The sequence below is a fragment of the Corvus cornix genome, chromosome 17 (assembly GCF_000738735.6).
Source record: "Corvus cornix cornix isolate S_Up_H32 chromosome 17, ASM73873v5, whole genome shotgun sequence".
NCBI lineage: Eukaryota > Metazoa > Chordata > Aves > Passeriformes > Corvidae > Corvus > Corvus cornix.
This window is the reverse complement of record NC_046346.1, coordinates 6,587,675-6,614,333: the sequence shown is the minus strand read 5'-3', so window position 1 is coordinate 6,614,333 and position 26,659 is coordinate 6,587,675. Positions and strand designations below refer to the sequence as shown.

The window sequence follows — 26,659 nt, the reverse complement described above, 5'->3', positions numbered from 1 at the left end:
ATTCTATTAAACAAGTTCTCCACTCCAGACCATTCATTATGTCTCCAGGTAGGTTCTCCAGGAACACAGAAGAAAATATCTAAACTCCAAGACTCAAACTTCCATGGCAGCTTAGCATACAGTGAAGTTCCACTCTTTTCCTTGTTCATTTTGCAGGACTCTATCGATTTCTTTACTTTAACCTTTTGAACTGTGGGAGGTCTCTTTTTAGGCATCGTTTATTTATACAGCGGAATTATTTCTGGTTTTCAGATTAGAATCTGTTTAAACTTTCAGTGTCATTTATAAAGGCCTATCTTTCCTATCACAGCAGGTTTTGGTTTTCAGTTTTACTTGTTTCCAGCCTCCCAATGATTTTTAATCAGACAGCAATTAATGATGCAAATAAGAGTGGACACTGAGGAATTGCTGCATCTACTGTGTTACAGTTATTTGGATTTCAATAACTCTGTTAATTTTTTCTTAAATAGTTTGAAGGCTTTTTAGCACAGATATGTTTAATGTTCGGCCTGGAGAAGCACAGCCGGTGCAGTGTAAGCCACTTTATAGAGAATAGAAGTAATTTCTTCTTTTACTTTTCCAAAGAGGCAAGTCTCCAGGAAAACATACAAGGCCATGCCAATGTTGGTATCTGTGTATGAGCCATTGATTTCTAGTATTTAAGGACCAAGTTCAGCAAGGTGCTTATACAGGAAATTTTATCTTATTGATTGCAAAGCACAGCCCTCCTGAACAAGCTATCCCACCTCTGACCCGGACCCCACAATCAGGAGTGCTGCCCTTCCCTGCTGTTGCATGGAGTGAAGAGTGGGATTCAAGAGAAATCTGAGCTAAAAAGCAACATTTGCCTTGGGACCTTGGGCTCGGTTCCAACAGCAGCCTTACTGAAAATTATTACATGAAATGTTTTATTTGGGATGGTTTTCCATTGTGGGAGCCAGCTCCTAAATTTGTCCAGAGCCACAAACTTTCCAGTGCAGCCAGCCCCTAATTTCACTCATGATGCCATCCTAAGACACGGCCTGAAGCACTGAGAACAGCTGAGGCTAGTTTTGCTAGATGTCTTGTGCTGCTGGTCAGCAAGAAGACCTCCACAGCTCTCCCTTTTATCTCAATTTTTAGGCTTCTCTGTTGGAAATGCAAGTGCTCAAGATTTCTTCTGTAGCCCAAAAAGATGAGGTGACATACCCAGAAGGCAACGCAGGCGAGCTCCCGCTTCAGGGTTCTGGCTCTTTCAGTTACTTAACAAAAAAATCCCCGTGGAATTAGCCCCTTAACCAATGCAAATCAAATGCCCCACACTAGCCAAGAGGAATGTTAAGCTTTGGGCAATAAAGAAAATCCAAACCACATGGCTACCTGGGCCTGTGCCTGTCCAGTGTTTCTCTCGAAGCAATTTCCAGTCCAGAGGTCCATGCCCATGGGTGCAGCTGCTGGCTGAATGCATCTGTGTCCATGAAACCAAAACACCTGTTTACACAAATGTTATCAGCAGCAGTGACAAGGCTGCTGATGCTTTTTGTCATCCAAAAGAAAAGGCTCTGTGTCAGAAAGCAGAAGGCACCAGAGAGGGACCCTTGCTTGCTTACACAACTTCCTGTCTACAGGATCAGCTCTGCCAGCCAGGGAATAAACCTGAGCAACTGGGAAAAAGGTGTATTGTTTCGGCTGGTGTTATATGACTCTATGTTCTTCAATAAAAGCCATCCTGTTCCGTACATTTTTTTTCCCCCAAGGATATGAGTCACCTTCCAAAGGAACCCTGCCCCTTCTTGCTGCTACCAAAGCATCATTCAGTCATGCCTCTAAAAAGCAGCAACAAAACCTGTGGAGGAAAACAATTTTACCTTTTTTCAAAGAAAAACCAAAACAAAAAAGAAACAAACAAAAACAACAAGAATATTTTTCTTGTTGAGTAATCATATTCCATGAGGCATGGCAAGACGACCTTAAATTCTCACTCAACTCAAAGGCAAACCATTATTCTGTAATTTTGTATGTAAATAAGATATATTAGGAAATCACTCAAGCAATTAATTAAACAGCTGTTACAGAATAAGTGATAAGGAAATGGTGGGATGACTATGTGGAATTTTCCTTGCACGAGTATCAGGATGTTTTTATTTATTTATTGCCCTTGTAAAAAATCAGTACATGTCCTGCATACCTGGGTATCAGCTCTGAGGGTCATCAGGGGGATGTTTCCCATTTTGTTGGCTATTGACTTCATTGGTTCACCAAAGGTGATGCAGAATGCCGACAATTTGAAAGGGGGTGGGGTCTAGGGTTGTTGCTGACCACCAGCCTGCAGCACTTCAACTGAAGGAGGGACTTTACTTACTACCAGAAAAAAGTTTTGAGACAAGCAGTAGCCTGGGAATTATGAACTTCAACCTAATCCGAAAGGGAATATGAGCCTTGATATCTTCACTTGGAGAGACACAATTTAATAAGCCACTTCTGTGTGTTCCACAGGGAAAAGCCTTGGGAGAGTGAGGCTCACCAGCCCTAACACCAAAGGATGTCCAGGCCTTGGCCACAGCTGAGATCCACCTGAAAAAAGACAACAAGGGACAGTCTTACACTGAGGAGCAAGTGAGACAGGACAAATAAATGGTTTAAGGAAAAACTGCACCATGGAGATGAGCCTTTGGTAAAACCACACACAAGGCCATAAACAGAAAAAAGGCCTCAACTATTCCAGATCATTGCTAATGGAATGTCATTCCACTGACCTCCCAGGAAATACTGGCATCAGTGGCAGGGATCAGTCTCTCGCAGGTCTTCCTTAGAGCTGATGCATTTCTGGAATATGTTTCTGAGGGCTAACAGGAAGTGCTGTGCTGGGCCAGCAAAAAAGGAAAAACAGAGAAAGGAAACTCAATCCACAATTTCATTCTTCTTGTTCTGCTCATCTCCCCATCCTTCATTCCTTGCATTGCATTTGGTCTGAGTCCTCATCTTGGAAACACTTGGGAGGTGTGATTTACAGGGATACTGGGGAAGTCTGCTCCTTTGTGACAGACCAAAAGCAGCTGAGGACATTGGTTATGGTCTTCTGCTCCTCTATCATACTCCTCACATACTCCTCACATACTTCCTCACTTTTTCAGATTCAGCACAAGTGTAAATATTCATCCCTTTATGTAGATAATGACTGTCTTCTTTTCAACTGTTTTTGATACCGTCAGCTTCTCAATGTCTGCCCAACAGTTTCCATGTGCAGGGAGAGCATCCTAAACCACTTCTGACCCCAGGTCTCTGGTGGCTGTGATCTAGCTCCAGACAAGGTACAAACTGCACAGGACCCATCCAGTCTGTGAGGACAGGAGACACAAGTGCCTTGTTGGCAATTCAATGTAGGGAAAGGTGGGAGTGAGCAGCATTAAGGGATTCCCTCTGTGGTACATCTCCATGCAGAGATCAGCACAGGGCCATGTCTCAGAGCCTCTCTCAGCCTCTGACTGCTCCCATCCCTGCAGACTGAACCTTGTGTGGGGGCGCCACTGGGGTGGGACACAGGAACCCAGAGCATCCACAGCAATTTGCACAGCCCTGAGCATACGATGTGCATGTGCTCCCAGCCTCATTAACCTGAAAAATGCAGGAAAGATCATAGATTTGAAGAGGTGAAGGATTGTTGTGGCTAGCCAAGGAGTGATTTTAATTTGTAATATTCAGCTTCCAAGTGGTCAACGATAGCAAGATATTAACAAGGTGGAGCTGGGGCTCATTCAGAAGTGGCATTTCTTTCTGTCACTGTCCACATGTCCCTGTCACTCCTTAGGCAGCTCTCTTCTCTTACTGCTCCATCCCAAACTGAAGGGAACAGAAAAATAAATTGAATTTGTTCCTGAAGTGCGTAGCAGAATTTTGTCACACTGTTCGACCTTGTGGCCAAATTTGTTCTCACTCTGTTGGAAGAGCCAGAGTTCTTTCTCCAGTCCCATGATATTGCTCTTTGTTTCAACTCATCTTTTCTTCAGTAAGATTTAAGATCTTACCTTTCAGATTCTGTCAATAAGAGAAGGACAATGGATATTAAATCAACAAGCAGGAGGACATGGATAAATTTTTCTTCTGTCCAACCTAGACAATTATTCCATTGGCTGTCCTAGACATGGCAGATTTAATAACTACAAACGAAGGACATTTATCTCTGAAACAACTGATTTGATAAAAAATGGTAAAATCAATGAATTCATTACTACGTAGAGACAGTAATACTTGTAGGTGGAGGGTGACACAATCTTGTGCTGATATAAATTATTTCAGCCTGGGGGCATTTTTGTGTTCAAGGATGTGTTTCTGTGTAATGCAAACAGACGTGGTCTTTGAAACTGCGGGGGTCCAATGTGCAAAGCTCATCTTCCGCCAACACCACTGCAAAGAGCTCCTGAACCACCTGTAAATCCTGACCATCCCTCATGGGCAGAGCTGGAGGGAAATTATATCCAGGAATGAGTCACACAGCACTTCTTGTCTGCTGAGACAACGAACAGGCCTGGATAAAGAACTCCTCCCAACACCTTTGTTTTCCCCAGCACCAAAGCCAGAAAGACAAACAGACAAAAGTGAACTCAGCAAAAAACACACTTTTACAAAGTGACTGATTTAGCTGCTTCTGGAAGGGTGGGCCACAGCAGAAAGATATTCCTGCAGAATATCACTTTCAGGATACTTACCAGCATTTCATTTTTTAATAAGTCCAGCTTCAAAGATTTTCTATGACCTCTTAAAAATTTGTACTTAAGAAATGTAAAATATTTTCATTTCATTTACAGAATACTTTTAATTACTATCGGGAAAGACCTGCACAATATTTTATTTCCAGTTCTGCACCTGCTCTCTCTATGGTTTCCTATCTTTTATCCCCTCTTCTCACCTTTTTCGTTCCCGAAACTGCCACTCAAAGTAGAAGAAATGAAGGCAAAATAACTGCATTAAGCCAATGTATCGTTTAACTTTTTTGCATGGTAGAAAAGAAAGCAAGAATAAAATTACTTGTAATGGCAAATCAATATTATTAAAGAAATTTTCTTTTTTGATGGAACAGAAAAATCAGTCACCTTTTTTGGTGAATCTCTTGGATAACTCCGGTGAGGGTAGATTCTTAAGACTTTTAGCTCCAATGAACATGAAAGGATTTGCCCAATTTTAATATGAGGTCAGAAATATGTGCAGAATGTAATATGTAATGCGATCTACTGTCATGAAACCTTCCAGCTGCTGGGCTGTACATAAAAATATTGAGCACAGTAATTTCACTGGATGTTCAGTGCAAACAGAGCCTGGTGGGATTTAAGGCCCTAATTTCCAACCCTTTTTATTCTTTCAAAAAGCAGAGGTTTAAACCACATTGTATGTTTTAAAACGTCTTTTAGCCCTTTGCTCATCGCATCTGTGACAAGGAATTGCAGCTTGGCACCTTCTCTCTTCTTACCGCGTTTTGTTTCGGTCCTGATATTTCTGGGTGGGGATTGGGCAGAGAAGCCAGCACAAAATGGGAGAGTGCCTGGCTGCAGATCCACTGCCACCCATGATTGGGGCTACCTGACACCAACTGAGGGCCTGTCCAACCACCCTAGCCAGAGAACAGTTATGCCTGGTTTCAGGCTGGGCCAATTCACTGCTGTACTGAAGAACACAAAATTCAGATGCAACAGATAAATCTGAATAAATCCAAGCTGCACTCACCATTAATTTGCCCTAGAAATAACACCCTCAGCAGAGCATGGGCTACTGGCAAGAACAGCAAAGCATCCGACGTGATGAATAATGTTTACATCCAAAATCCTGATGTCATTTTCCATTTTGTAGCTTCGGAAATAATGGCCTGTTACTTCTTACTAAATCAAATGCAATCCATTCACCTAAAGGCCCAACGATAGCTGTCTCTGCTAATCTCCACTCAGGGAGCTATAGTTATCAACAGGAGAGGCCTGTGTTTCCAGCAACAACTGGAAGAAAAATGATCTTCAGCAATGGGCTTTGAAATATCAATTAGCATTTCAAACATATGGATCTGTCAGTGCAGTCCTGCCTGACTAAACCCCAGTTTTCCACCAGTAGTGTGACCTCCTGTGTGCTCAGGCACACACACCCCAATAATACTCATTCCTTAGTAAACCTTTCCCTATTTACCTCAATAAAAAGCTCAGTGACTCTCTCCAGTGATTATTCACCCCGTGTCTACAGCACTTCTGCCAGTTTAATCCTCCTGTGGACGGAACTGATTTCAAAACTGGCTCTGATTTGAGCTGGTTGAACAACATGACCCGAAGGTCCATTTCATCTCAATATTTTCTGGCTTCCATGAGGGAAAGGTGATAACAGCTGTGATTAAAATGCCATGACCTTGAAAAGCAGTGGGAAGTTGTCTTTAAACCAGCTTTATAAAGTTTGGTTTTGTCCTAAGTGGGTTGAACCACGGAAACCCCTGGTTTGATCTCACGATGATAGCGATGGGCACCTGCCTTCCCTCATTTTTCTCCCCAACTTTAGAAAAAAGTTATTTTCCCGTAAAAAAAATAAAAGGAAATTTAGAAAACATAGACTAAATACTGAAGTGTGTAACCAATTTATTTTGAGGTATTTGCACACAGCAAGATCTCTTCACATCTACTTTCAGATGCTGGTCCTTCACTTTGGGGCTTTCTCACTGTAATTTTGTTCAGGCTTTTATTTATACAGTGAATCTATAATGTAATTTCATGAGGTAGTGAGATGCACTGAAAAACATATGAGCCCTAAGTTGCTCTGCCTAATCCATATGAAACAGTGTTGGAAATCAGCCTGCTGCACACGGCAAGAGAACGAGGAAGGATTCCATCTGGGGCTCTGACACTAATCTAAAAAGGATTATCAAGAAGATAACTTGATATACAGAGCACTCAAAGAGAGATGATGAGGAAGCCTCTTCAAATGAATGCACTGGGTCGTGGGGGGCTTGTCAACAATTAACACATGGCCTTGCCACTGACCACACCAGCTCATTCTCCCCAGCCACTGCATGAGCCACATTTACTGCTCCAGTCACGGGATGCAAAGACAGTTTATGAGAAAAGGATGATTTTCTAACACTAGCTTTTAATAGGGGCAGCATGTGTCTGGGGATTAAACAAATGAAAAGCGGTTGCTGTTCACATTTGTAATCCACCCTCTGTTGTCTCGCTACCATTTCTCCACAAACTTCACTACTCGTTGCCTTGGGGACCTCACATCGAGACAAATCCACAGCAGGACACCCAATGCTCCGTGTGTGGGGTCCAGTAGAAAGAGGGTCCGGCTGAAGTTCAAGCTGGGGGCCAGAGGTGGTGGTGCTTTTGGCCACCCTCCTCTGATATCCCTGCTCTCTTTTGCTTTTCTCATTTCTTCTTAATATTTTGTTTTTCCTAAAAACAAGTCTGTAAGCACAAGTCCATTTGGAGGGATGGAAAGCAAAGATCAGGCCAATGAATTATTAAATTGCCGACTTAAAACATGAGAATTGCTCTTTTTGAGGCAAAAGAAATTACTAAGTCTCTCCTTTTCTGGCAGAAATTTGAGAACCTTCTGATTGGCTCAGTCTCATCCGCTTGTCTCGCCCTTATCATATGAAATTTTCGTGGATTTTGGCCTTTCAAACTACAGGATTTAGTTTCCAAATACCAGAAAATGTTCTATGGTTTGTAGCTTGTGAAATCCGGTGTTTCTGTAACCCATGTGCCTGAAGCCAAGTGTTTGGTCAAGATGAAGGCTTCATGGGATGTCTCAGTAACAGTGGAAAAAATCCATGCTAATGCAGTAAAAGAACATTCATCCATCTTGTTACTCTTCCATTTGGGCTTCGGCATGCCCTGAAGTCCCCTAAAGTATTTCTAGGCTAGTGGGGTTCCAGGTAATGCATGAATAACATAAATTAACTTTGGAGGCTGACTGTGCTCCACGTGCCACTGTGTTCCCAAAAATCCTGAGCATCACTGCAAGCGCATCCACCTGGAGCACAACTATTTCACACAGATGGGGTGATTCCACCTGTGCCGAAGGAGATGGAGAACATAAAGGCACCCCTTTTAAGCCAGTCCTTTCCCACTTAATTTCTATTTCACCTTCCCATGAAAGCTAATAAACTCATGTGCGGGGCAGTGCATTACCTGGAGCAACACTTTTTCACCTTTCACGAGCCCAGTCAAATTCCGTTGCTAATTTTCCTTAGCAGTTCTCTTTCCACACCCGAAGAGTCCCATATAATTGCTTTATCAGCATGGTCCAGTGCATGGTTGAGGTAGATATTTGTGCTGGATGATGCAGAGCATTCCTTACTTGAAATAAACGTGCCACAAAGTAACGGAACAACCTTTTTCCCTTTTTTCCATGTTATGTACCCTGCAAGCATTTATCCACTATAAAGTCTTCTTTGATTCAGTGAGACCAGAATGCATTCCAGAAGGTTAAATATCTCCAAAGCCAAAGTTAGCCCTTCCTAGATTTCATGCATTTAGTTCACTTAGCGTTCCAAACAGAAAAGTAATTATAACATAACAACACACCCAAGGGATCTGCAGTCTTCTCTTGGTTGTATTTACCCATCTCCCATCTTTTTCATCCACTGGAAGATTTGTGCAAAACGGAGAATATTGGCATAAAAAAAGGACAGACCATAAAATAGAGGGCAAAGACGTCAAGTTATGTATCATAATGAGAACGAAAACATCCTCAGATTTGTGCCAGCAGAGAATCTGGATCTTTGTACTTCAAATATACGTAAATATTTCAGTGCAATAAAAGTGAGTATGCTCTAGCTCTACTTTTAAGGAGAGATTTCAGCAAACTTTATGTTTAAATTTCTTGGTTGATTAGCCCAGAATGACTTATAATTGCTTGGGAGAGTTTTTAAAAATCAAACTTGAATATACTCAAGGCACAGAAACCAAGAAATTTTTCGGTAGGTCATGGGGAATAATTTATTTTTTAAGGAGAAACAAAATCTTTCAACATATTTGCAAGCTCATATTGCATCCAATATTGAGGATCTGAAAGGCAAAAGCATGTTTGAATGAAAGCTCAACAACTTATTTTCCTCTCATCTTGCAAATGATGTTCAGTCCTGTGGAAAATGATAGAGTAATATTATAAAAATGAGAAGGAGAGATAAAAGGGATCTTTTCTGTAAATTTTTTTGTGTTGGCCCTTGCAAGAGGGCGCTTTCTGTCTGAAGATGTGATGTGGATGGATCCTCTCAGTCCTCACAGGGGAGCAGCCAGAACTACTCAATCAAACTCATGTCGGCACTGGGTGCCACCAAAACACTTATTTTTCCCAATGTTTTGTCAATTCCGTCCCTCACAGTGAGTTTCCCTGCAGCTGAAGTCCCTTATTTCTCCAAAGACCCAAATATCCAGGGGGCAAGGCAGGTTTTCAGATAATTAGAGATAATGCAGCCATTGCTGGGAAAGCTGCTTGCACCCATGACTGCCCAGCTGGAAAATGTAACTAATTTTATTCACTGGGGACTGCTGGGAAGATTAATTGGATTTAGTGGTCACAATGTACTTTACCTTTGTTGTGTGGAAGGAGACAGATAAGTGCTGAGGTGAAAATTTCTCAGAGGTGCAAGGAAAATACTGACCAAGGAGGAGGGCCACTATTTAAACAGCAAAGAAAGGAAAAGAAAATTAGCATCGGTATCACCCTAACCCACAACAATTTGCAAAAATGAGTCTGAGGCTTTCATCCCATCAAGGATATAATTTCTTGACCTTCTTATAAAATATATTAAAAAAACACCAGCAAAAACGCAGCATGTCCACATGGGTGAACAGAAAACTGAAGGGCACACGAACAAATGGAAGGAAAACATTTTTTGGAAGGCTTGGATCTGAAATGAAACTACAGTAGGTCTAGCAAAGCGAGGGTTTTTCAACGGAGCCGAACAGGAGGCAGAAAATTTGAGCCACATATATTTGATTGTATTTTCTGTCCCTTGGGAGCCTGTCATTTGGACTTTGCCTGAAATTTATCCTGGCCTGTTGTCCTGCATTACGCAGGAAAGGATTCTTTTTTCCCGTGTTCTTGTTTCCATGTTCTTAACAACTCAGACGTTGACCTCTACCATTTTGAGCACTGGAGCATGGAACAAATATGAGAGAAGCAAATGGAATACCAGGAGCAGCATAAATACCTTCTAAGTTGATTAGAGGAGAGAATACAGGTGCCACTTTCCTGATATTTTATTAGCATATAATATTATTAATTACAGAGTTAAAGGAAATATAGTCTGAAAGGGACAAGAGAACAAGCATCTAATGGAATTGTGACTGGTTTATACCGTGGCTTTTCTTTTGTCTTTTTTCTTTTTGTTTTATACTGAGACCCCATTTTATATAGAAGAAATTTTTTTAAGGGCTATATGCAGACTGGGACTTAGGCCACGTCAGTTTGCAAGACAAAAGGTACACCTTGCTGATCGTACCAACTTTAAAAGGCTCTTTTATGGTTTTTAGGGGGTTTTTGTATTTGTGTTTAAGAGTCTCACTTGTCCAGGAAGCAGTGGACAGACCAGTGGTAAGTCTTCTCTTTAACCTTGGTTGCCTTCCTCTCCTCAGTTAGGAAAAAACCCACAACCTGTTCCAAAAAATCCTCATGTCTGTTATAAAGCATAGTTCTCTCTTCCTTTATGCAATGTTCTGTTTTGAAATAGAGGATTTTCTACTAATGCTGCGGAAGATTTTCATCAGCATTAAAGGGCAAGAAAACTCTGATAACACGAACTTTACTCAGCTCCTTTCATAGGTGCATTTAAAATCCTTTAAGGACCATATAAATATTATTTTCAGATTTTATTCCAAAAGCCATTTTGAGCTACCCTAGGAAGCCATAGCCTAAAAACTTCGAAAAAGGCGCCCAGCCAGCAGAAATATGTACAAATCTATCACTCGTTTTTTGTGTATCTGCAAAATGCATAAGGGATGAATATCAAGCTGCTTGCTTTTTACAGTTTTTTGCAAAACACCCAGTGCACTGTAGTTGTTATTTATAAAACTATTGATTTTTATTATTTATCTCAATGCCTTTCTTCTTCTCTTCCTGTGAGCTGATCTCTGTCAGATGTATTATATTGTGCACATGGATTGGACCGGAGTTGATGAGATTAATTGATTTGATTACATTGAGTGAAATCAGTGGATTTAACATCAAAGAGAATCAATAATCTGAATTACATTAGGCAGATGAGCAAACACTGGACAGGATCATTGCTCTGGCTTTCCTGGGATGTAAAAAGGTTTGAGATCCATGGATTGACCTCATCTGTGCACGACACGGAGACTGGTTCCATTTGACTAACACTGGTGGCCTCAATAACGAAAATTTCTTTTTAACTTGAGTTTGTATGGATCCTTATAATAATTATACCTAGAGGCCATCACTCTCCCTGGTACACACCAGAAAGTTCATTACATGACACAGAGATGAAGTGGCTCATTTTCCCCATATTCTAATTTGGTAAATGGTGATTACAGAGGAAGGAGCATAGGGAAATCCGATGAGCCTTGATAATTTAGATTTTTTACAGGTTATCTTTACTGAGACCTAACTGCATGGAGCTAAGTCAGATGACAAGTCAAAACCTCTTGCCTGCTGCTACTGTTGTTATTCTCTTGAATATCCTCCAGCATGTTGAACACTCTTGTGTGAGAAAGTGAGCACCATTGCAAAAAGCCACTTTTCTCTTGTCCTTAATCAAAAATGTTGAACTGTTCTCTAACCCCTTAGAGTGAAAAGAATTCATTAGATTTCATCTTTTTTTCACTCCTGAATGCCAAGTGTCTCCTCCTTTTTTTCTCCTCTTCCTGGGGGAAAGGTGTGAGGAATATTTAGAAAAAAATATTAACTCTCTCAATTCCCACATGAGACTGAATTCCATCACCTGCACAAAACTGCAGTCGGGGTAGGGTGTTATCAGCACATCCTTTCGGCTCACTGATCAAAAATAGATTAGACACCTCTTTCCCAGCTCAGTAACAAAAAACTGGGAATTTGCCTATGAAGGAAAAAGGCAGACTGTGTTGACAAAGAGAAGAAAGTTCAGTGTGTCGTGACCGAAGCTGTTATTTAAAAATAAAAGTTCATTCATATTTTGCCAAAAATAACACTCCTAAAATTAGGTTGCAGAAGTCACAAGTTTTGACAGGAAACTAGGGAGGGTTAGAAGAAAGGATGAGAGCAGGAGGCTAACTACACCTGTGGGTCCCTTCAATGGCAGCTCAAATATTCTGCAATTACCCCACATTGAGTCCAGCTAGCATTTATTTTCAATCTGACTTAAGTTTGCACTGAAAAATGTCTACATTACTGCAAGAAAAAGTGACCCCAGACTCAGTCCTTTTTCTCACCTTCTGCCTTTTGGATTTTCTTTCTGCTTAAGAAATGCGGCCAGAGCCTGGATTCCTATCTGGCCTCCTTGGAAAAAAGCAGGTTTCCCCCAGGTCTGGTGCTATTGGAACAATCCCAGACAACGGGTGGATATGAAAAGCCACCCTCCAGAACACCTGCCTTGCTCTTCTGCCTTCACCTGACTAGAGGAGTAATGTTTCCATGTCCTCATTGCTCGAACACACATGTAACAGATGGCATTGTGGCAAAGGATGGAATATAAAAGCAAAATAAAATTATTAGGGAATACAGATAAAACAAATATCTGCCCTTAGATCTCTACGTAAACAGACCTTTTTACTTACCTCTGTAATTTGCACCTGTAACTTCTAGTTTATTTGCAGAATATTGACTTCATTTTAACTTGGGGAATCTACAATTTTATTATGGGAGGAGGTTGTCTCTTGTATTTATGCACAACAGGACAAGGATGTTTCCTAGTCTCCAGAAAAGAGACTGGATTAGGCTATTAAAGGACAAGCAAATATATCTTTTTTAGAATATGAAACACACAGCAGTATTCCACAATTTAGCTTTGATACAGTGGTCTCCAAACTTCAGGAATACTGAGGGATTAGCTCAATTTAAAAACACCGGAATGCAGAAAGGCTCCCATTATGCACAAAAACCAGAAAAACTGCAGCATTCAGCTCAAAAACACAGCCAAGTAAAATCTATAACACAAAAACGTTGTCAGTTCTCTGCTGAGACCTCGTGCCTCTAATCCCCTTCCTCCAGCTCCTTTCCCCTCTTCACTTCTCCTTTTTCCCCACCAAGGCAGGATCTCATATGTCTGCAGTTAGCAGAAACACAAGTAACTGGACTTTCTGCTTTAAGAGAAGAAAATATGTGCTGTTAACAGTTCATTGAGCTGTGAGATGAACAAGCTGGATGTTCATAAGGAAATCCACGCTAAGACTATATTTCCAGTGTTAATAAAGCTCTTTCCTTTTGTTGTATGTTTCCAAACACTGAATCTAAAATGGCTGTGTTCCGATTTTTTCCAAAATTAGACAACAGGAAAAAATTAAGGTAACTTGGAGTCCTTTATCCTTGCTAAATTACAACTCTCCGTGCTGCATTTGGAGATCTGGTTTGTTGTCCATCTTTAGTTAAAAATGCTGTCATATCTACAGTTGTCTTTGCCTTTTGCAACAAAGTGTCCTAAAATGGTACTGTCAGTCTCACCTTAAACACAAAGGGATAGGCTGGACAGCAAGGTCTGTGTTTATAAGAGCAGAGCAAGTCTGCTTTCGTCTCACAGGAAGATAGAGCAGTACCTCTCCTGATTCCTGGAGGTACTTTGCTTTCTTAAATGAAGACAGAATTTTAGGGACCCAAACTGGCTGCTTATGATGGAAGAGACTTCACAGAAGCGCCACAATTAAGACAGGTGGGAAAGGCACAATGATTTAGGTTTGAGATGGGAACGGGAAAACCCCACACTGGTGAAGTTTCTCTTGTTTGTCCTCAGAATATGGTGCCTTACAGGAGATACCATTTCCAGGGACAAAGACATTACCATAAATCCTGTGTTATCTCCTCCTTTGTAGAGGATTATCACAGGTGAGGCAGGTGGATGTGTGAGTTCCTGTTACCAGATGTTTTTGCTGTCTTCTCTGTGAGCAGATGCTCTGTGCAAGTTGCTTTCTGCTATTCTTGGCAGGCGGTAAGTCCAATTAAATTTTGAACTCCACTTTTAAATGGAGGAGATTTTGTTTTGGGTTTTTTTGGAGCATTATGTGCAGCAATTGTGTAGCCTGCAATGATTTAGAGATCATCTCTTACAGTCAAGCCCATTTGGCGTTTACTTTCATGAGCCACAATGGAGACCTCATGCTGCAGTGACGTTTGGTTTGAATTTTGTTTCATTATCACAAAGCCATCATAATCAGGTTTTGCTTCCGAGTTTTATATTTTGCTGAAAAGGCGAGTACCATATATTTTTCACATCACATTATTTTCACAACATTTGAGGTGCTGGACAAATGCATTATAAGAAAACATTCCCTGCTGTGAAGAGTTTACAACCCAGGCAGAAAAGACAGATTAAATTTAGAGGAAAAGAGATGTACTATAAAAAACCAAAATGAAATAAGGAAACATGCAAGGTGTCATGATTAACAGATATGGTGTTAATTCTTTTTCTTAGTATTCCATTTCACTGGCAGAGACTGTTGAAAATTTTTCAAAACTCCTCCTCCTTTCTGCTGAAAGATAAAAACAAAAAACACAAAAAAGACTTTTGGTTTTTTGAAAACACAAAAGTCTGTTTAATCTCTCATTTGTATTGAATCTTTGATTTACAGAATTTCCGTTCATCTCTTGAAGACTCAGCTGCAGAAGTGCTTTATTAAACCTTTAAAAAAAAAATCACTTGTTTGATTTGTCATAAAAGAAATTTCCTGGAAATAGACTGCCCAGGTAAAAAATCTCCTTTCTTCTCTTGCAATAATTCCACTTTCGGTGCAGCACTGACATGAGGCCCCATTCACACACATCAGTTTGTGTGTTCTAACAGCCTTGTTTTCATCCCCTGGTCTTCTTTCACCTGCTTTGCCAAAGTACTTCCAACCCCTTTTTTTACAAGAAGTGATCTGTGCATCCTTTGGTTGCACACAGCAGACTTTTTATTTTGCCTTTCCTCTCTGCTTCATTTTAAGTCCTGAAATATTTGGTGGCCCCTTTGCTGGCCCTGATCCACAGCACTCATCCTTCTACAGAAATAAAGGTGGCTCTTGGAGGATCTCCTATCACGTGAAGAGCACAAACTTCTATCTCTTATCATAATCCTGCACATATGTCATCAAAAGTCCAGAGTGCGCTGGTGGCTTTTTAGGTGGCATATTGCCCATTTGATTTTGGGATTTCTGCTTCCTTTTCTCAACAGTTTTTTTCACAGCAGCTGACCTTCAGTGAGTAGTTGAATCATTTAATTGCCTTTGTGAAAATATAGCGGTGAACATCTTTTTTTTATTTTCCTCCCTGCCTTTCAGTTTAGTACCAACATATTTGAGGTGTCCTGTAAAATCCTGACACAGACAAGCACCAGCCTGTGTTTGCATCCAGGCAGGGAATGCACAGTCATTTTGATGTGATTTTTTAGGAAAAGGGATTATATTGATAGAATTAACAGGCTCTTTTTAGTGCTCTTTTATTAGCTGTTTCTATTTCATTAAAGCTAAGCAGAGGGAGGTGGGGGGAAACACTTCCTAGTGTCGTGTCATTGCACTGGGAACAGAGCAAGGGCAGCTGGGCAGCTACGGGGTATTTTGCTTCATGGGAAATTTCATTTAAAGGAAACTACTTTCGGGGGAGATGGCCTCTGCTGTCTTTTTTTAGATTCCTTTCAAATAAATGTTTTCAATTGGTCAGAATTTTTCATTTTGAAAAAGAAGGGATAACTCTTTCTGAGTTTAATTCTAAAGTGACAGGAACCACTGTCAGTGGCTTAGACTCTCCATCTGCTTTGGTGTTGCTCTCTGGTTTGGCTGCAGCCTGAGTGACTGGGGTGTCTGCTGATTTATCTTCCTGCCCCTCTACCTTTACCTGCTGCTCTACAGTACCTAGCAGTGTGCGATAGGCATATGCCAAGGCCCAACATATTACAATGAGATTTTTCTCATTAGAATTGTCATTGTATTTCTCTTTCAGATATTCCTCCACCTCAGCTCGTTTCTGAACTTGTTCAGGGGGAAAGTTCCACGCAATTGGGTCAGAGAAATTCTTCAGGGTTTGGTCCATATCCTCCCATTCCCCACACCACTCAGGATTTTCCACCTCTGGGTCAGGTGTCTCATCAGTCACCCTGGAAATCTGAGTTCTCATTCTAGACAAGCTGCAAACCACATAGAGGAAGCTTACGAGATAAAATACCAGAAATACCAGGAGGGTGGTGTCTCTAACATCCAGGGGATACTGAACGTTCTCAAAAGATAATGTGTCAAATTTAAAGGGGAGGGAGATGAAAGGCCGGGAAACCCCTCTCCTCCTCTTCTCACAAACTGGGTGCAATTACTAATAAAGCTCCAAAACAGGCTACTGAAACTAGGACTGGGATTAGGACGGAGAAACCACATATCATACACACTTGGAACATCTGCCTGTACCTCTGTTAACTTCTTATAAGTCATTATCACTGAGCACAGCAAAATAGAAATCCAGATTCATGCCCATCCTCTGTAAAATTTACGTATCATGGACACGATCGGAGCAAGCTGTGGATAGGCAAACAAGCCTAGGGACCAGAAAGGCACCAGTACCTCAATCAAGCCTAGAATCAAAAAGACATGAGTACATCAAGTCACAGAGACATTATGAACTCAACCAACATGGTGACTACTTTACCCCAACAAAGAGTAAGTAAATTCAAACAAAAATGTAATTAGTACAGGTTTTTCACTTTTCTTCGAGCCATGCAGTTGAGTGCCACTGATTATTTTTTCCTGTTTGGACAAATTTAGAGGAAAACATCTTCTGATAGAAGGCAGGTTACAACCAACCCTCCCCCACCAGGTTTGGGAAAAAAGAAGGAAAGTGAAAGAGATAAAACTATTTATTTAACAAACACACAGGAAAAGGATAATAATGGCAAATAAGAAAACCTCTTACTGTGGAGAGAAAAATCTGGGAAAATTTCAGTCCTTCTGTAGGTAGTCTCTCTCCTCCTCCTCAGAGCTGGGACGGGGTGAGCCCTCCTCCGAGGCCTTGATGGAAAAAAATCCTCCCAATGTGTTCTGATGTTGAAACTGTCCAAAAAAAAGAAGGGAAAAAACCAAAGTCCCAGGAAAGCAAAAGTTCAGCTCTCCGTTTCTCTCTCCGGAGAAAAACGGCCGAAAGCTGGCTGAAGAGTAAGGAGGGTGCTTCCCTCTGCTCTCGCTCTGCAGGAGAATGCAGAGGAGACTGTGTGTCCTTGAAACACTGCTTTGAACGTTCTCTTGGTTTTTTCCTCTCCCCCCTCTCAGGCTCTGTTTAAAGGCATAGAAAGGCACAAAATTTCTGGGCATAGGGCACTGATGTGGGATACACATCATAAAGTCACCCCAAGACAGGTACCTAAAAGTGCCTTTGGCTTTCTTGGTGTGCCCACACCAAGGAAAAGATGCTTTTCAGTCCCACCCAGGACATGGATGTTTTCAGTCCCACCATCTCAGGGCCCCCACTGTGAGTTACTGCTGGGTGTATTTCTCAAGAGTTGGTGTTTGACAAGACATCCACTAGCGAAACTGGAGTCTGGCTGAACCACTTCTGTGTTTTGTCCTCCCCAAAGAATTGCAACAGAGGAATTTTACTTTTTCAGGTTCCTGGGTGGTTTTTTGCTTTTTTACCATATTCCCATGTTTCCCTTCCTTGCTTCTGCACCAGGTCACTGTATTATTTTTGATATGGAAGAGGCTTCACAAGACTTGTTTTTCTCTCTGGTCTTTCAAATGTCTCCACTGTCACATCCCATTTTATTTCTCAGACTTACTTCTCTGGGCTATTTTCATGATGTATATTTGACTGTTCTTGCCACTTTTTACTGTATTGCCTACTTGCAGGTATAAAATCAGATTTCATATACAAAAAAAATTTCTATTGAAGAAATGAAACCGCTGTTGAAATGTATACGTGCTGAAATAAATCAAATGGGGGAAGTGATAAAGATATAATGTTTCATTTACATAAATATACTTAAAGGAAAAAGTGGCATTCCAGGTAACTATCAGCAGATGGCAACCCTAGCAGCTTAGGGGACTGCTGCTTTAAGAACGAGGTCCTTATTTTTCTCCAGTACGTAAATCTATAGTTTATAGTTATTGCATGACAACCTGCCACTAATTAAATTTTAAATGACATGACAAGGAACTCTTTAAAAATTACTCAATAACTTTTTGGGACACTTAAATACATTCCGTTTTCTGAAGGACAGTGACGTCCCCCAGTGTTTGCATTTAAAATAAATTGAAACAGTGAAGGATCTGATACATTTCACTTAACGAGGCACTGGATGAGCTGTGGGAGTCTCTGCCAGCACCAGGGCTCATCCCTCTTTTCCCTTCTCGGGAACTCTGGCCATAATACCTGCAGCTGATTTAGCAGTTGGGGAACTTCTTGCAAGTGGGAAAAGTGCCCCTCCTTATCCTCATACTGGAAGAGAAACGACCCTCTGCCTAATGAATGGATGATCCACCAAGGGGTGATATTTTAATCACTATGCTTGGTCAGTAATAATATTTGTGAACAGTAATTGTTTAAATAATAACATTTGAAAATAATAATTTGTGGAATAACAAAAAAAGGCTCTTTAAATTACCTAGGCTTAACCCAGAGAAGTTTCTTTTTCTCATTCCTCCAGTGAGGCGCATTACTTCTTGCAGAAATTATCCATACCCCCCCCACTAGTCCTGAAACATTTTTGTGTTCACAACCCCAGTTCCCATTTTAGTGAGTCCCATGTGATGCCACATGTGACCCACGTTAGTTTTCCAGCTCCATGATCCAGGTAATTTGGAGCTCAATCAATGGTGCTGCAGGCAAGAAAACATGGCTTTGCCTCCCAGTGCCTCACTGGGACCCACGTCCCATCCCTGGGTGCCTGCAGAGCCGTGTGTCACCCTGCAGACAGCTAGCTGATAAAGCAGGTTTATTGCTTCCCTTTTTCAGTGGAAAATGACATAAAGCATAGCAGATTTTTTCTTTGATAACTTAATGCTGCTGATGTGAAGTGTTTGGGGATGAACAGGACTCGGTGTTTGTTAATGAGTGTTTAATGTCTTCATCTTCTGCATTAAACACCCGTTAATTAATATTCATTCAATTGGAAATGTAAAAAATAAATTATACATAATTAAGCTTTACACAGGAAGCAAGTGACCTCATTTCTGCTCTTTTCAGGTGCTAATTATATTACCTCCTTTTTCTATAGAGGGGGAGGCACCAAGTGCTGCTGGTACTGAAGGGAGCCTTGCAGTTGGATGCAGAATATCTCAATTGGGAGTACCTTGTTCTGCTCTGCCCTGAGCTGGTAGAGACGAAAAACTAAAGCTAGAAAAAACAGGTGTAGAGTTTTTTGAGTCTGGAAAAATTTCTGGCCAGTGGAAAGACTTTCTTTGCTGGTTTGTTGGCGGGTGTTGCTGGGAGAGAAGGATGTGTGCTGAGCTGGGGCAAACTGGGAGCTGTATAAGGTATTGATTCCAGTGTGGTCCTGCCTGCTGGCTTTGGCCAACTCTTCCTCCTTTTTTATGGATTTGATTTTTTTCCCTGCTATGAACAGATTCTAAACTTCAGGAGATGGTGTTCCTTTGGAGGTGAGTTTTGGCTTAGAGAGAAGATGGAGACCTCTGGGATGAAGAGGTGCTCTGACTTCAACAAGGGCAGAATAAAACAAGCCAGCCTGAGCTGACTTTACGCAGACAGACCACAGGGGTCCTGAATATTCACTACTGCCAACTTATCTAATGTAACTTTGAAGCTGGCTTTGCTTTGAGTCAGGGGTGGTATCAGCTGACCTGCAGAGGTCTTTCCAGATTCAATTACTCCATAATACTATGTTTCTTCTACTTGCCTGTATCCTGAAGCAATGTTTGTCTCCTTGTTGCAGAAATACTCTAAAAAGAAGTGAGAGCCAGTAAAAACTCAAACTGCACAAAGACCTGCTGTGGATTATTGCACACTGTGATGGGGTGGGAAGGGGAGCAGGGGAACAAAGGTTCTATGCTGGAATGTGTTAAATAGTGCATCATCCATTACTGCCCTCTTCGTCTGGTACTTGCTAGCAGCCCTGAATAGCAATTTGATTTTAAAATGGGAGCGATGGGCATCTGTGTGAGTAAAGCACAGTTATCTCTTATAAGTTTGCGAAAAGGAGAAAACACCTTTGGATGAGATGGCTCAATTACTGAGGGTTTGGTGGACTGGCTTTGTGTGTGCTGTTAAGAGTCGAAAGCAGTACAGGGTACCAGTGATACTGAATAGAGATTGCGTGTGATGGTAGTTATCCCTTGAATAGGAGGAGGGAGTGATAAATATTTTAGAACTACTAAAAAAACAGTTGCAACACTACTGACAGGGCGACGGTGAGACCCAATTTTGTTATTTAGATCGTCTCATCCTGCAGAGAAATGGGATTATTCGTAGTGTGACTATCCTTATTTGACTCAAGCCATCACAAAGATAAAATTATTTACAAAGGAGGCAAGAATGAACTACAGTGTTACAGAGACACCTTGGCAAAAAGGAGGCTATTTTGTGGAATGGAGGTCAACACTGCTGCAAAGGAGAATTTTCCTCTGCTGCCTGCTGCTGCTGTGGCCCTTCATAATACAACAAAATAACTACCATGGCTCGTCCTGTTGTGAATTCCTGTGAAAGCTCACATCCGTCTGCCTTTTTTCCATTCTACTGCTTCTGTGTCCTTTTCTTGCTCTCTCTGCTACGCTTCCTCATTAGCTAAAATGTCTTAATCTTCAGAAACTGTGCTTGGTTTCAAGACAGAGTCCTGCTTTCCTGGGCTTATTCTAGCTATCACAATAGTTGGCACCAACTGTTCGGGCTGTGCTTACGGCACCAATTCTGGATGTTACTTGTGAGAGATAGCGAGGTACTTATTTGTCCGTTTCAGGCAATGCTGAGAGCCAGGGGCTGCTGTCGTAGTTCACTGCTGTGCTTTTTCTTCTCTGGTGTCACTCTGACTTCTTAATTTACTGTGTCTTGCAAGGCTGTGAGGGGAGGATGGAGGCACACAAGCATCAGGTTTATAGAGTTGGTTGGGTAAGATGATATTCTTTGATCACTATGCCCTTGTGTGGCAAAGCACTTCTGCACATCCTTAACTTGTAATGTTTTGGGTCTTTTGGATTGATGATATCAGGTTCTGTGTGCTGAAGTGCTTTGCTCAATAGACCTGCTTGTCTGGAGTCTGAGTGTTACTCATTTGTCTAGAAGTGGTGCTCTTTGTAAGTAGTCTCGCTCCTGTCTTGGTGGCGAGATCCAGGCACTTTGTAGATTGGCAAGGCTAAAACAAGACTAATGTCATTGAAGGGTCAAAAAAAAGAAGAGTTCCTGAAGTTATTGGATTAGCATTTGTTTGAATTGTGTGAGAAGTGGGCAAGATTTTCCGCATTTTCTTCTGTGACCAAGAAACTAGTATTGTTCATAAATACCCCAACAAAACCTCCGGGCTGAGGGGCGGGTAGAAGCCTTTGGAAGAACACAGGCCTTACCCTGCATGTTCTGTTTTCCAGGAGAGCTTTTCCTCACTGAAGTAATTCCTGCTTGAGTGGAGAGGAGTGTGCCTCTCACCACCCCAGATCGGCAGGTTAGGTTTCTCCCTAACATTACAGATTTTTCTACCAAGTCATCCAGGAAGTGTTTCTTTTCTTCTGTGATATTTGGGGAAAATGGCTTTTGTGGGTCTCTCAAAAAAGGATACCAGTCTCAAATTCCCCATCTCAACCCACTACAGAGTCAAGAGGTGTTTATAATTGGCAAAATTAATCACACCAAATATTTGAGGACTTTGCTGAGATCTTTCATTTCACTGCTCACTCAGGCTGCTCAGGAAGATTAGAGTGCATGCTGATGGCTTTGCAAACCGCTCCAGTGAACACTGAGTAAATATTTCAGGTAGCACAGCTGCAAAACGCTCCTAATCCAGCCCTTTCAGTGACAAACCTTACCTAACCAGCCTAGTCCAAAAGGAAACACCAAACCCGTGACCACAAATCCTCCTTGTTTTCCTAAGAAGGACCCAATGCATGCTCAGAATTCACAGCAGGGTAGCCTGATTTGCTGCTGGGTTTTGTATTGTGCTTCTGGGAAAATTAGGCAAACATGAGGTCAGAAAATGGGCAAGGACCTGGGAATCCACCCCCCGGCTTGGCGTCAGGTTGGGATTAACCCTGACATATTGAAGACATCTACTTAATTCAGTGAAAATATCAGGAGAGATCTATGCAGCTTGTTCTCACTGGTTATTAGAAATTTATTAACGGGTGAATAGTCTTGTTTTTAAAATGAGTTGCATTTTTGCCCAAGAACCATGGAATTCACAGTAGACCAGTTCTGTGGGGGCCTTCTCAACATATGGGTTGTAAGTACAGAAGGGTGACCAGGCTCCTGCTGTGCCAGTTTTCCACAAGGTAGCTCTGATTTTTTCTTTTCACATCTATCACTTCCTCAAGCACATATATATTAATGATCCTGATAATAACTAGAGGGGGTTTCCCATTTTATATTTACCTCTATTTCGTTGGCTCCTGTCCAGTCTGAAAAGTCTCACAAAAAGAAATCAAAATAAGAGCTGTTCTGTCTGAATTGTTTAGAGGTCATCAGATTTAATGCCCCTTTCAAATTCTGACCAGCCTTCATAGATGGAGAGATCTGTGCTCCTGGCTGATGCTGGTGGGTCACACATCCCTACAGGAGCAAACAGGGGGAGGGCAGGCTCTGGAGGTTGCTTTTGCCTCGGGTTATGGGGACATTCTCTAAATGGGATTTTATTACAGTGACAATTCTGAGTGTGAATCACCCCATTTTTGTGATATTTCCAGAAGCTCCACCATTTATGGTCACCTTTGCCACGAAGAACAAAGGAATTAAGAGCAGCTACTGGACTGGCACAGCCTTGGGTGCCAAGTCAGGAGCATGTGACAAAGCAGATGAGTCCCCACCTGCCTCTTTTCTTATTTTCCTCACTATCAGGTATTTATTGTAATAATTGAAAGGCAGCATTTACCTGGCATATCACTTTCTATTTAAGGTGCTGTGCAGAGCAGGCCATTCCACAGATAAAAGGAAAAGTATGTTTGAAGATAATATTGGGACTGAAAGGGAAATTGCAGTAAATTGGGTTGGCAAGCATCCTTATTATTCATTGGCATGATTTAAGTACCTCTTTTAGAAAGGAGGAAAAAGTAAAGGGGTGTGGATGGGGGGAAATATTCTAAAACTGAAAGTGTCCTCTGCTCAGTAATTAAATCTATTTATTTGTTTATTTATTTTATTGTTTATCCTGACCTAGCAGTCCCCCAGGGATCTTTCTTGCCCAGCCTCCAAGCCAGACATGCTGCTGAAGGACTCTGAAGCCTTGCTGAGAGAAGGGATCAGCTTCTTCGAGTGTTGTTCTGACTCCTTTAGGAGAATATATTCTGAATTGGAGGGCTGGTAACGGTTAAGAAGGGGGTCCTCTCCTTTGCCTCGATATCTGTGTGCACCAAGTGGCAGGAGAGCTGTCTAGAGCAGGATTCTCATGGGACTGTCTTGTGTTTATGGAGGACACAACAGATTTTCCCAGTACATGCTATTGAGGCTTCAGGTTTTTGGAGCACTTTGTAAGCAGCACAGGAAACTCCTAAAAATTTGACCAGCCCAGGATGGATTATTAATCCCTCAGCTCCCTGCAGGGGTCCCAGGAGATGAACATATCCTTTCCTTTTCCAGTCATTGCTGCTGTTTCTATGGATTTTTGTATTACAGGGATTTTTCGATTACAGGGATTTTCTATTATCTGGATTGTAGTATTTACCCTGATGAGCTCACAAGAAGCCTTGGATAGTATGGAACTCCTCAACACTGGCATTTCCTGTTTTTATTTAGTACTCTTAAAGTAAGTACTCTTAAGTAAGGCTCTTAAAGCACTTTTTGAGGTGTACATGCCAGAATTACACATCATTCCTTTGAAGTGCAAACAGTTTGCTACTGCAGACTATTGTTGGTTCGATGGGGTGTTGATTCTGCCCCAGTATTCAGAGCAGAAAATGAGGAACCATGGTATGTAACAGCAAATGAGCAAGGGCTGTGCTTATCAGAGTGTAATTAACCTGATCTGTGACCCAGAGGGAGCTGAGGCTCTGATAAGAAGGCCTTGGCAAGGGTACTCTCTTGTCAGACTGAGAAGATGCACAAAGATGAGCTTCTGCTCCTATCCCAGTTTGTCCTTTTATTTTTCCTCCGTTTTTTTCTCCTTATTTCTACAGAACAAACTTTGTGAGCTTTTTTGCCTTTTCAGCTTCCTAGGCTGCAGTCTGAAGAAAATCACTTTCACATCCTTTTTCTGACAGGGCCTTGGATATGTCTGGGTTCCTCCACGATGCCCTGTGGGCAACTTAGGTGTCCCAGTGTCACCTGTGGTGGTTCTGCTCTGAAAAAATATTCTTGTTTAGCCCTCCTGTTCCAGTGGCCATTAGCTCTGAAGCCCCAGCATCATTTGATGGGCTGACGGTGCTCGGTGACCTGAGAACACAGTGTACAAACAACACTGAAGGCAACACTGAGATCGTGGTTTCCCGTTGGGCATGTGGATCTTCACACTCTGCTTGAAAGGCCTTTTAGTTCAGAGGGGGGTTAACTATGCAAAAATTCTCCCTCTCCAAAAACCAAACAATGCACTTGCACTCGAGGCCATGTGACACAAATTGCCTTGTCACCTGCCCAGCTCCTCCACAGACACCTCCAGCTGCATCCCACCTCTGCTATATCATTTCACATTTCAAATACTCCCTTCCATCACAAGTCCCATGAGAAAAGACTAACACAGAGCAAGAGCAGTGTCTGTGCTTGGCAAGTACTGTGGTACCTGTGGAGAGCAAAACATTCACTGTAAAGGAGCAGTGTCCATAGTACAATCACTTACAGGGAACTATTATGGGCTGTCCCTGCTCTGGTCCCGATGTCTGACTATTATCAGTGAATTAGGAGTGTGTTTTTTCTAAAAGCAGTTCTGTTTCTGAGCACCAAGGGTGCTGTGCCATGTGAACTGAAGTATAACAAAGAGGAAGTTTTGATATTCAAAATATGCACTCTTGGTCTTAAACAAAATGCTGCTGTAGGTGCACACACACAAAAGCAACATGAAATTGCCTGAACCTGCAGAGAAAAATTTGGCATGGCTCTGAGCAAGCCCAGGCAGATTGGTCTGCTTCTTTTTTCTCTCAGCTCATAGATAATAGTGCACCCTCAGAAAGGACAGAATTCATGGTTCACTTATGTTCCTTCCAAAAAAGTAAATAAATATTTACTGGGCTTAAACAAAATTAACTGTATAGTACAGAGCTGGGAAAAGCAGTTGAGGGTTTCATAGAAATAAAAACATATGTGCCATATCAAGAGGAAAGAGAAAACCTTCTCTTGCACCTATTGCTTGGGATGTTTTTTGTAAGCATGTGTCAGATGAGTACTTTTTAGCATGTGTCTGGAAATTTTTCATTATAAAAAAAGGGTATGGATAGTGTTGGACCTGTGACAGATCCAGATACCTCTGAATCTGAGGAAAAGTCATGTCCCTAGCTTTGCTTTTGAAATGAAAGCATGTGGATGGGATCCTGGATCTTCCCATCATTGTAACATATGATGTTGCCCAAAATAAATCTCAACCTACTAGAAAAAGAATTACCAAGTAAATCACAAGAAGCTGTGCAGAAGTGTATCTTTCTTTTAGCATCTCCACCTATGTGGAAACCACATGGGTACAAATCGGTTTCCAATAACCATGTCTGCTACCCTTCCATAAACCCACAAAGCCTGGATACATCTGTACCTTGCTCTCAGGATTTGGCTGTAGTGTTAGGAAGCAGATGTGCTCCTCGTAGGCCTCCTTGGTTATTTAAATATGCAAAGCCAACGTGTTACTGCCCTGACACCATTACTGCACTCTGTGCTGTTTCTTCTCTAAAATGCTCAAAACAGTGCTGTGCCCTCCCACATTAGGATCATTTTCAGCAGGATAACAGTTTAATATCCCCTTGGAGCAGTTCAACAATAGGTATTCTAAGACAGGAGAGGCTAGAATTTTTTTTTCCTTAGCTTTATCCCCTCATCTACCTGCCTTCAGTTACACTTGGCTGTCTCTACTTCCCGAAAGTTAAGGCTGATTTGTTCCAGAAATCCACTCAGTTATAGAAGACTTCTGGAAATTTGAAATTAGACATTCTCTTAGAAAATATATTGTTTGTACTTGGGGCCCTCAGCTAAGGACCCTTCCTTTCTATCGGCTTCTGCTCATAAGAACAAGCTCAGAGCTACATCTTTGAAGGTTATTTATAAGTTTCAAGAGGTTCCCTTATTTTGGAGCCTTTGGGAACATCTGTCCTTTTTCTGGATCTGCCTTCAGACCATTAGGAATGGAGTCTTAACAAGCCAACCCACACCCTGGGTGTGCTGGGCTGCTGCCACACCGAGAACATTCCTGAAGTGTTGTGCTGGCTGCTGTCGGCTGCACTATCAGCAACACAGATTGACAACGTCCCGGTAAGCGTCAAACCAAAAC

The 26,659-nt window shown here is 41.7% G+C and overlaps 1 long non-coding RNA gene across 1 annotated transcript; it reads right to left on the bottom strand.

The window, feature by feature from the left end:
• Nucleotides 1-1,955: 1,955 nt before the first annotated feature.
• LOC109144373 lies at nucleotides 1,956-17,063 on the bottom strand. Its single transcript, XR_002045130.3, has 3 exons — nucleotides 17,026-17,063; nucleotides 2,736-4,014; nucleotides 1,956-2,553 (listed from the first exon to the last, which is right to left on the bottom strand). It is a non-coding gene; the product is annotated as an uncharacterized LOC109144373 (long non-coding RNA).
• Nucleotides 17,064-26,659: the final 9,596 nt, after the last annotated feature.